At 50.0% G+C, this 11446-nt stretch overlaps 1 non-coding gene across 1 annotated transcript; it reads left to right on the top strand.

Annotated features, from left to right (window-relative positions):
* The first annotated feature begins 6555 nt into the window (after positions 1 to 6555).
* Positions 6556 to 6628, top strand: TRNAA-UGC (transfer RNA alanine (anticodon UGC)). The gene has a single exon. It is a non-coding gene; the product is annotated as a tRNA-Ala (tRNA).
* Positions 6629 to 11446: the final 4818 nt, after the last annotated feature.

The raw sequence follows: 11446 nt of genomic DNA, 5'->3' as shown, positions 1-11446 counted from the left end.
ACAGACATTTGGGTTCTCGTCTGCTTCTTCACAAGCTGTGTGACTTTGGGCCAGCCCTCTCCCTCTCTAGGCTCTCAGTTTTCTCCTGGGTAAAATTAGGGAATTGTGGAGAGGATGAATGCTGAAGCCTCTGCAGCTCTGCCACCCCTCAAGCGTCCCAGCTCAAGGGTGACCGTCAACTGGCAGGGGAGTGTGATGGTTAGCGCACAACCCTCCGCCAGTTCAATTCCATTTCTCTGATTTAACCTCAGCCCAGGGCTCTGGACTCTTCCATGTTACAGAAGAGGAAGGTCTGATGAATGTTTTATTAAGACTGATCCTGTGGGCTGAGGGCAGGTGGTGGAGTCCCTTTTTCCAAGAGGAATGGGGGAGGGTCATATGGAGACCTAAGCAGTAGGTCCATGGTAGAAGCTTATGACACTGTGATGGGAGAGGGAGGCTTGCATCCCTGAATCCTAGTGATGGCCTGGCTTTTCAGCGCTCTGTCTTCTGACCCTGACCCTTGCCCAGTGAGTCTCTTCTGTGATGATCAGCGTCTTGGAAAAGCATAGGCAGAGGGCAAAAACAGGAGGCAGAGGGCAGCGGAAGCCGAGCCCTCTGGAGTCCAGGACTCAGAGCTCATGCCTTCTCCGCCAGGGACTCCCAAAGCTTGTGACGGCCCTTCCTCCACCTGCCCTAGGAATTCCCTGGCCAGAGGAGAGGAAAACCAGTTGCTGGCTTGTTCTGTTCAGCAATGGTCCCCTTGAAACAGGCTTTCTGGTAAGCCTCTGCAAAGCAAGATTTCCATTTGTAGGGTCACATCCAGCAGGTGCACCTGAGAACCTCACGTTCGTAGGTTCCTCTCTTGGGGCCCCCCTTCCCTTGTACCTGTATGGCCTCCCTAATCCAACCAAATGGACTTTCACTTCAGCAGCGGGGTGGGTGGCCCTTTGGCCTGTGGGAATCACTGGTTACATTTACTGACCATCTGCTATATTTAGGGAACTTTATGCATATTATCTTACTTCTGCCAACCACTCTTCAGTAGGTATCACCACCTCCATTTCACAAACAAAGAAACAGACTCAGAGCTGAAGTGACTTGTGCCAGTTCACGTGGTCAGTAAGTGGCAGCAGATCCAATTCTCCAACCAAGTCTTTTGAATCCAAAGAAGTTTCCCAGTATTTACACTGAAAACAGTCCTGGGTTTGAATCCTAGGTTTTTCGGTTCCCTGCTGTGTGACGTTGGGCAAGAAAGTTAACCTCTCTAAACCTTGCTTCCCCTCTCTGTAAAATGAGGCTACTAACAGGAGCAGTCCTAGGATAGTTGTGAGGGTTAAATGAAATTAGAAATTGTAGAACATTTAGCGCAGAACCTGGCTCAATCAATGCCTCATCCCTTCTCCTCCCTGTTTAATGTCTGAGTAGGTTAATCCGTGCCCTGATTTGTCCATTTGTTCATCATTCATTCATTCAATGATCAACTATTACCAACCACTGTGCTGGGTACAGGGACATAGTGATGAACAAAACAGTATTCCTGCTTTCTGCTCTCATGGAGCTCACAAGGCCAAGAGAAGAGAATCAAACAAATAAACAGGTACATCAAACAAACAAATAATACAAATAAGTTTACAGTTACAATCTATAAGTGCTGTGAAAGAAACCTGCAGGGTAACGTTGAAAGAATATAAAGTGGGACCTAGTTTAGATCTGGGGTCAGGGAAGGTATCTTTGTGGAAATGATTTTAGGCTGAGGGACTTCCCTGGTGGCCTAGTGGATAAGAATCCGTGCTCCCAATGCAGGGGGCCCGGGTTCGATCCCTGGTTAGGAAACTAGATCCCACATTCATGCCGCAACTAAGAGTTCACGTGCCACAGCTAAGGAGCCCGTGTGCCGCAAATAAGGAGCCCATGAGCCGCAACTAAGGAGCCCACGTGCTGCAACGAAGACCTGGTGCAAACAAATAAATATTAAAAAAAAAAAAAGAAATGATTTTAGGCTGAGACCTTGTGGCAGGCAGAATTCCAAGGTGGTCCCCAAGATTCCCAGCCCCTGATATATACACCCTCTAACATTATCCCCTCCCCTTGGGTGTGGGTGGGACTGTGAATATGATAGATTTCATTCCTCTGATTAGGTTATATGACAAAGGTGAAGGATTTTACAGATGTAATTAAGGTCTCCAATCAGTTGACTTTGAGTTAAAAACAGAAGGAAGATTATTCTGGGTGGGCCAGGTTCTAAGGGCCCTTGCTATAGGAAGAGATCTGAAGCGTGAGAGAAATTTGGCTTCTGGCCTAGAAGGGGTAAACTGCCATGCTGTGAGACAGCCTGTGCAGGAAGCCATGGGCAAGAACCTGAGCGAGGGCTGTAGTAGCTGAGAATGGTCCCTGACTGACAGCTAGCAAGAAAATGGGGACTCCAGTCCTACAGCTGCAGGGAAGTAAATACTGCCAACAACCTAAGGTATCTTGGAAACGGATCTTTCCCTAGTTGAACCTTCAGAGAAGGATGCAGCCCTACCTTGATTTCAGCCTTAGGAGACCCTGAGTGGAGGACCCAAGTAAAAGGTGCCAGACTTCTGATCCTTGGAAACTGTGAGATGATAAATTTATGCAGCAATAGAAAACTAATACAGACTTGAAGAGGGGTAGGAGTTAGAAGACTAAAGGGAAGAGCATTCCACACAGGGAACAGCATCTGTGAAGGCCCAGAGGTAGAATAATGATAGCTTACATTTACTGAGTGCCTACTATGTGCCAGGCTTCGCGCTAAGTGCTTCATGTGGTCTTTTTGAGGAACGGAGACATTGCCACTGCTGGTGAAGTTGAAGTGTAAGGTATTAGCGGAGAGTTGCAGGAAGTGAGGTTAGCAAGTGAAAGATCACACAGGGACTTAAAACTGTGTTAAGAATTTTGGACTAATGCTAAATGAATTGGAAAGTTATTAAAGGATTTTAAGCAAGAGATGGACGTGATATGATTTGCATTTTTAAAAGATCACTGGCTGTTGTGGGGAGGGCAGATGAGAGGGGGCAGAGTGGATGTGGAGAAGTCAGCTGGGAAAATGTAGCAGTTATTAAGGTGAGAGATGACAAAGGCCTGGACCGGATGATGGAGGTAGAGTTGGAGACAAGTTCCAGGTGTATTTTATGGGTAGAACTGGCAGGATGAGGGGATGGCTTGGATTAGATCATGATGACGGGGAAGGGGATGTCCAGGATGTCTCCCAGTTTTCCAGTTTGGGAAACTCAAGTATGAAGGCACTTTTTGCTGGGTCTTTCCCCATTTCTTCATCTTTCATGCTGGACCTCTTTCACATTGGATCTCTTCTATAATCACTCCTTCCATGATCTCATCCAATCCAATGGCTGTAAATGCTATTTATATGCTTACCCCTAAACTAAATCTCCTAATACCTCCACTTGGGTGTCTAATAGGTCCCTCAAACTTACAAGGTTCAATACTGAACTCTTACGATCTCTCCTACAAGCCTGCTCTGGCCCAGTGTTCGCTATCTTGATAAAGGGCACTTGGTTGCTCAGGCCAAAAACCTAGGAGTCATCTTTGATTCCTTTCTGTTTTCTTTCTTTCTTTTAAAATTTATGTTTGGCTGTGTTGGGTCTTTGTTGCTGCTTGTGGGCTTTCTCTAGTCGTGGAGAGCGGTAGTTGTGGCACACGAGCTTAGTTGCTCCACAGCATGTGGGATCTTTTTGGACCAGGGATCAAACCCATGTCCCCTGCATTGGCAGGCAGATTCTTAACCACTGAGCCACCAGGGAAGCTCTGGCCTCATGGCTTTTTATCAACTTGCCAAGCATACTGTAGCCTCAGAGACTTTCCCTCTGCCAGGAATGTCCTTCTTCAGGATACCCTCAAGGTCCATTCCCTCCCTGCATTCAGGACTCTGACCCAGGGCCCTTCTCTGATTGCCTGATTTAAAATAGAACTCTTGGGAATTCCTTGGCAGTCCAGTGGTCAGGACATTGTGCTTCTACTGCTGGGGGCCCAGGTTTGTTCCCTGATGGGGGAACGACGATCCCTCAAGCCGCATGGCACAGCCAAAACAAACAAACAAGAAACCAAAAAATGGAACACTCTGTCACCCTCCATTCCCTTAATCTGCATTGTTTTGTTTCCCATGAACTTATCACCACAAGAATACATTACATTTCTGCTTATCTGTTTCTCCTGCCAGATCGTTGGCAATCCAAGGTGAAGGACTCTGTTTTGTTTCCCCCTGTTCCCTAGTAGCTAGCACAGCATCTGGCAAATAGGAACCACTCAGTAAACATGTGTAGAATGCCTGAGTGAGTGAATCTGTCAAGCTGGGGCAGACTGGCGGAGAAGCGGATTTACAGAGAAGTTAAGTCCCAGCCCGAGACATGTTAGATTTGACATGCTCAGGAGACCTCAAACAAGGAGAAATAGATTTCAAGCAGGCAGTCAGTATACTGGTGCCTAACTCGGGAGGAACAGGTGAGCTACGTCTGTGCTCTTGTGTATCTGTGTTGGGATGTGTGTGCCTCTGCACCTGTGCGTATACTTGAGCCTGTGTGCATGCCTCAAGGAGTGCATGGATGTGTGTGCATGTGTGTATGTGTGTTGGGGGAGGGTTCCTGCTTCTCTTGTATCTATGTGTCTGCTGTGCGCGCACCCGAAGGATGAAGGCATGTGGGCCTATGCTTAGGATGAAGAGAGAAAATGTCTGTCCCTAGCTGCTGAAAAGCAAATGTTTCTGAAGAGTAAAAGCCCTTTCCACACAGCCCTGGAGACTGGACCCTGGCCACAGTGAGAGGCTGAACCAACCAGCTGTTTCTGTGCCTTCCCAGAAGGACTTGAGTATTTGCTTCCAACTAGGCAGGCTGTTCTTCTCGGGGCAGAAATTTGGGTCACAAACGATCTTGGCAAATATTCTTTCTTAGACGGTATTGTTTAGTTTGTTTGGGGGAGGGCGGGGAATGGAGTGGGGAAGGGGGAACCAGGGACAACACAGATCTCTCTGTGTAGCTGGGGAATCATAGGCACTTCAGAAGGCCTGAGCCAGGAAAACGTCAGGTTTTTGCATAGAAATGCAGTGCCGGAAGCTCCAGACTTCAGAAAATGCTCCTGCCTGAGGACTTGGTCCAGGCCAGTGGCAGCAGATGAAGGGTTAGAGCTATCAGTGCCGTCTTCTCCCTGCACCCAGCCTGAGATGCCCAAACTCACAGATTATAGTGCTTGCTGAGAAGGGTCCCTCACCTCTGTCCACTGTCCCGACCACTTCAGGGCCTGCGTTGTTTATGCTGCCCACCTTCTCCTTGTGTCCCTAGTTCTCTCTTTGAATTTTCTAGTTTGATAAAAAAAGTTCATTTAAAAAAAGTGTCATTAAGAATAAAAAGGACCTGTAACACAGGCTTCACAATTTATAGAGTTAATTCCAAGTACTTTTGATATGCCTCTCATCTATTTGAAAGTTATAGATATTTTTCCTTCTTGGGGAAGCTGGTGGGAGAAACCTTCTGTGCTCAGGTCCCCAACCATTGACAAAGTGTCAGGCCCAGGAACTCTGTGATCCTGGTACAATTCTGACTTTCTAAGGCCTGGGCTCCTGATCTCTGAAAATGACCTCATCTCCTGCTTGTCTCGAGCTTATGGGTACCCACTTCCTTCCCCAGCTATCTATCTACCACAGACTGGGCAAGGAGGAAACTGTAGTTCTCTCTCCTCTCCAGTTCTTAGAGCTCCTTGGGTTGAAAGAACCACAGAAAGTACAGAATCATAGTACTCAGGGCTCAGAGGGGCCCTCAGAATCATCGCAATCAGTGTTTTTCAAACTTTGCTGCATAGAGCCCCAGAGCTCTGCAAAGGGGTCTCAGATGTGGCCAAAAGGTTTGAGGGCAAAAGACAGGATGGAAGCTTTGCTGTGTTTCTTCCTCTTTTATATGGTGGGCTTGTGCATACAAATTCATTGGAGAAAGGGCTTCCACTAACCAAAAGTTTGAAAACCACTTAAGTAGTCCAAATTTTCCTTGAGTGGCTAACCATCCTCCCTTCCTTAGTCTGTTCCATGTCCCTTGGTCTCTGCTGCCCGCATCTCTCCTTCAGGCAGACACCGTGGCTGGGAGATGAAGCACAACTGAAGCCTCTTGCTTTCGCTTATGTGGAGTTTGCACTGTCTGCCACCGCGCAGCCCCTGACTGCTTCTCTTGTCCCAGTTTCAATTTCATTCTTGGTGTTTCTTGTCTCTTTGGGACTGAAAATATTTATTGAGTCAACAAATATCCTTGCACTGTTCTGAACATTAAAATACCCACATTTTGTTAAAATTCTTTAAGTATGAATTCTTGTTTCAAGGAGAAAGTTAAACTTACGTTTATCATTCTTATAGCCAGGGCAGGTATATTAGATAAGACAGGCATGGTAATAAATGGATAAATAAATGAATGAATATATTCTTTACTTTTCTTAGTCATTATTCCTCTTCACTACCTGACTCTGAGGCCTGGGGTAGGAGGGAGAGCAGGAACTCAAGAAGTCTTTCTCAGACATGGATGCACAGGTAATAATATTTATAGTAATCATCAGCAGAATTCCCTGGCGGTCCAGTGGTTAGAACTCTGCACTTGCACTGCGGGGGGCCCAGGTTCGATCCCTGGTCGGGGAACTGAGATCCCGAAAGCCATGCAGCCAAGTTAAAAAAAACAAAGAAAAAAAACCATCTGTGCACAGGTAATAATACCTATAAAATAACAATAAATGGCTGGCACTGCTCTTAGCATTTTATGTATATTAACTCATTTATTTATTTACTTATTATTTTTTTTGGCTGCGCGGTTTGCGGGATCTTAGTTCCCTGACCAGGGATTGAATCCGGGCCCTCTGCAGTGAGAGCACCCAGTCCTAACCACTGAACCACCAGGGAACCTCCTAACTCATTTATCTTTACAACAACCCTGCACTGAAGGTCCTATTAGTATATCCACCCCATAGATGAGGAAGCAGAGGCTCAGAGAGGTTAAGTAGTTTGCCCAACATATACAACTACAGTGCCTGGCAACTAGGATCTCTCCACTGGGTGCTCACCGTGGCATTCAAGGCCCTTCACAATCAAAACACAGTGCACATCTGCAGTCTGAACTCCTCTTTCAGATTCTACCTCTTGCTGCTAGCCGTGGACATCCCCTCACTATCCCCCACCCTATCTCTGCCTCCCGAAACCTGACCCATCCTTCAAGGCCCTGCTCAGATGCTACCTTTCCCATGAAGGCTTCCCTGGCCCACCATGCTGGGAAGACTCTCTCCTGCCTTTGTGTTCCCCAGGCATTCTGCCTTGTATCATATTATGCTGTGTGTGTGTGTGCATGCCCCCCGTGTGTGCGTGTGCAAACCTGGCTCTAAGCCGTAAGCTTCCTGAGGGCAGGGCCTCACCAGACCAAGTCAGCACACGTATTAAAAAATAATTACTCCCCCCCACAACCTCCCCAAGTCCTTGGCTTTCCTGGGGACTTGCGTTGGGAACAAAAAGTCAGTCCTTGACAAATGTCTGGGACTCTCTGCCAGGTGGGGTCACTTGGCCAGTTGTGGAGCCACAGTTCTCTGGTGGTCTTGTGGTCTTCTCCACTCTGGGGCCCCTCATCCCCCAATACCTCTAGGCTATGGCCCCCCTCTCTACTGAAGATCCCAGGAGCCCCGACCTCAGTGGAGCTGAAGATCCAGGGACACGGGGAGTGGGATGTATGGGGAAACTGGAGCCCCCGCCCCCTTCAGTCTTAATGTTCTGCCCTGATTATGCCTCGAATATGACTCCCAGAGAAGGCAGGGGGGGATGTGGAGACGAAGGAGGACGGCGAAGAGAGGTACCTAGGGAGGGCAGGGGAAGGCAGGCAGAAGGAAAGATACGCGTGGTGGGAGGTGGCAGGAGGTGGCGGTGGCTCGACCTCGGGCCGCTCTGGACTCTTCGCCAGGGCCAGGAAGGACCCGAGTCTGGGCGGCGGAGGACAACTTCTGCCAGCAGCCCGCGGGTCCTGTCCGTCTCCCGCGCTGTGGTGCGCAGCCCCGCGCCAGCCCTCCCGGGGGAGCTGGAGCCCGGGTCGTGCGGTTCCCCACCCGGGGCCACCCGGACGCCCACCCCCACGCCCACCGGCCTCCTCACCTTCGGGACCTGAGGGAGCGACGGGCCAGCGGAGCCCTGAGTCCTGGCCGGGCTGGGTGGGGGGAGGCGCTGTTCTTCCCCGCGCTAGCTGCGCCCGGGGTTCCGCAGCACCCGCCCGGGCTGTGGCGCCATCAGCTACTGCGAGGCTGCGGGGCGGTCGGGCCGGGGCTCCGGGGGGCTCCCGGGCGCCGAGGGGGGTCCGGGGCGGGCTCCAGGCGTAAACACCCAGCAACGTGACCGGAACTGGCGAACGAGCAGTAGGGGGGAAGGGGGGGCGGGAGAGATAAGGGGGGAGGGGAGGGACCTGGGACTGGCGAGGAGGGGCCGTGGGCGGGGCGGGGGGAGGGGAGGCTGGCTGAGCGCGGTCGGGGGAGGGGGAATCCCGGGAGTCCCGGGAGCCCCGGGAGCCAGGCCTAAGGACCCCGGCGGGCTGCCGAACTCGCGGAGCCGGCTTTGCCTGGAAGCTGGAAGGGAAACCCGGGGAACCCGCCGACCACTTGGAGAGCAAGGGCGCGGCGGGCGTATCAGCACCGCGGACAGCGCCCAGGCCCGCAGGCCGCGATCCGCTCCTCCCCTCTGCCCACCCCCTGGCGTAGAAACCAGAGACAGTGCCCCCCACTGGCCCAGGGAAGGGTTGGGGATGGGGGGTGAGCTGCCCAGGGGTCAGAAAATCTACCCTGTGCCTCAGATCTGTCACTAGCTGTGTGACCTTGGGTGAGTCACGTCACCTCTCTGGGCGGCAGTTAATAAGACATCCCCTTGCCCTCTATTTGAGGGGCCCAAAAGCCAAGAGAAGATCCTTTTAAAACCCTAACTAAAGTCCAGAACATTGGTGTTGATCCGTTTTCACTGTACATGGGAGGCTTCTGGACCGGACTGCTTGGCTTCTAATTCTGGGTCTACCAATACCTTCCTCCTTCTAGGACCCCAGTCTCCTCATCTGTAAAATGGGGTAATGATGGTCTACACGGCTCATAAGATCTTCGAGTTGTTGTGAGGTTTAAATGAAATAATGCATGTAAAGTACATACAACAGTGCTGCGTGCTCGGTAGGCATTCTTGCTTATGCTGGCAAGGGACCAGGTGGCACTGAGTGAGTGGCAGATGGTCCAGAGTTCCCTCTGGGTGAGTCATTTCCATCCCTGCCTTCAGGGACTGGAGGAAGGGGCTGAGGGGCTTCAGACTAAAGGGCTGGTCTGGCTTTTCCCACTCTGTTGCCAGCCGAATACTTCCTTCCCTACCCTCCTGGGCCAAATAGCCAGAGAAATCGTCTACCTTTGTCTCCAGAACTGGGAGACCTTGGCATGAGGGCCTCAGGGAAGGTTCCAACGACTCATCAAAGGTCCTCCTGCCTTTTCTCTATGGATCCCTTTGCTCCCGGTCCTTCCTAGGCAACTTTCAAACCTTAACTGGACTTGAGCGTCAATGGATAAAAGCTTTAGCTGCTCTTGGCAGATTCTCAAAAAATTGCAATTACTCTCTTAGTTGGCTTGACAGGCAGTGGGGTTCAAAGGCAACTCAAATCCCACCCTGCGGTAACTTTAGCTTCTAGCTGTGCTGAAGGTAGCTCCTCTTCACCCCATCTCCCCTGAGGAAACCCCTGGGAGAGGAGCAGAAAGGCCAGCCCAGTCCTGCTGCTTCGTCCCTTGCTGTCCCTCCTGGGGCAGCATTCCTGGGCCATGTATTGTGTGTGTGTCTCCAGCAGGGCTATGGGTCTGATAAACCATTGATTTACCAGTTCTGAGGAACCAACCCCTCAATTTCATGAGATATTGGTAAGAAGGATGAAAGGTATGTTTTGTATCCCCAGAAGACTTGTGGTATGAAGCACCTGAAAACCTGGGCTCTGGTCTGAGCTCTATTACTTACTAGTTAGGTAATTCTGGGGAAGCCTTAACCTCTCTGAGCTCCAGTTCCTCCTTAAAATAGTAAAAAAGGAAAAGCAACATCTACTCTGCCAACAGGATCATTGTGGGGTTGTCATGAGGTGAGAGTGAAAGGGTTTTGTAAAGTGCATGCAGATGGAATTGTTATAACCAGGACCCAGATGTTTTTCTCCTTGATCAGTATCAGGATGGATCCTGGAGGGACTTCCCTGGTGGCACAGTGGTTAAGAATCTGCCTTCTGGACTTCCCTGGTGGCACAGTAGTTAAGAATCCGCCTGCCAATGCAGGGGACATGGGTTCGAGCCCTGGTCCGGGAAGATCCCACAGGCCACGGAGCAACTAAGCCTGTGCACCACAACTACTGACCCTGTGCTCTAGAGCCCGCGAGCCACAGCTACTGAGCCTGTGTGACAGAACTACCGAAGCCCGCGTGCCTAGATCCTGTGCTCCACAACAAGAGAAGCCACCACAATGAGCAGCCCGCACACCGCAACAAAGAGTGGCCCCCGCTCGCCACAACTAGAGAAAGCCCGTGCACAGCAACAATGAAGACCCAATGCAGCCAAAAATAAATTAAAAAAAAAAAAAAAAAAAAAGAATCTGCCTTCCAGTGCAGGGAACGCGGGTTCGATCCCTGGTCGGGGAACTAAGATGCCACATGTCGCGGGGCAACTAAGCCCACGCATCGCAACTACTGAGCCTGCGCACCACATGAAAAATCCCATATGCCGCAACTAAGACCCGACACAGCCAAAAAAAAAAAAAAAAAGATGGATCCTGGGACTCTGGCTTTTCACCAGCTGAAGCAAACAGCTCCAGATGCCTGTCTGATGGGTGGCCCTGCCTGGTCATGGGGGGCTCTAGCCTTGCCACAAGAAGTGCTTCTGACAGAGTCCTGCACTGGGCCAAGCTCCCAGCTGGGCCCCTAGGGCTGTCAGTGGGACACTTGCAGGAAGAAGATCCACATGTGAGACAACAAAAGATGTGCACAAAAGCATCCAAGGAATAACTGAAAATGATGAACCAGCAGAGCTAGGGCTTAAGCTTTTGGGCAAGGAGACTTTGAGGTGCCTCCTTGGAGGGGGTTAACAATCAGTCAGCACACAGAGGACAGTAACACTGAGCAAAGCTGACTGCAGGGTCCTATACCTGACATTATGGGGAGACCCAGAGACATATTATGACACACGGAGATTATGATATTGCGGATGATGATGTTGATGATAACACTTATTAAGCATGTTCTATATGCCAAGCCATCCACTAAATACTTAAAAAAATCATATTTCTATTTTCAAAATTAAACTTGTAACCAAGTCAAAGAAGACTAAATTGTATAAAAAGTGTACATCAGCCCTCAGAAGTAACATTATTTTGAGCTGAGCACTTTACCCACATAATCTCATTGAAACTTCAGAGAAATCCTACTGGAAAGGTTTATTC

This window comes from Tursiops truncatus, chromosome 20 (assembly GCF_011762595.2).
Source record: "Tursiops truncatus isolate mTurTru1 chromosome 20, mTurTru1.mat.Y, whole genome shotgun sequence".
Classification (NCBI taxonomy): domain Eukaryota; kingdom Metazoa; phylum Chordata; class Mammalia; order Artiodactyla; family Delphinidae; genus Tursiops; species Tursiops truncatus.
This window is presented reverse-complemented; position numbering and strand designations above follow the sequence as displayed.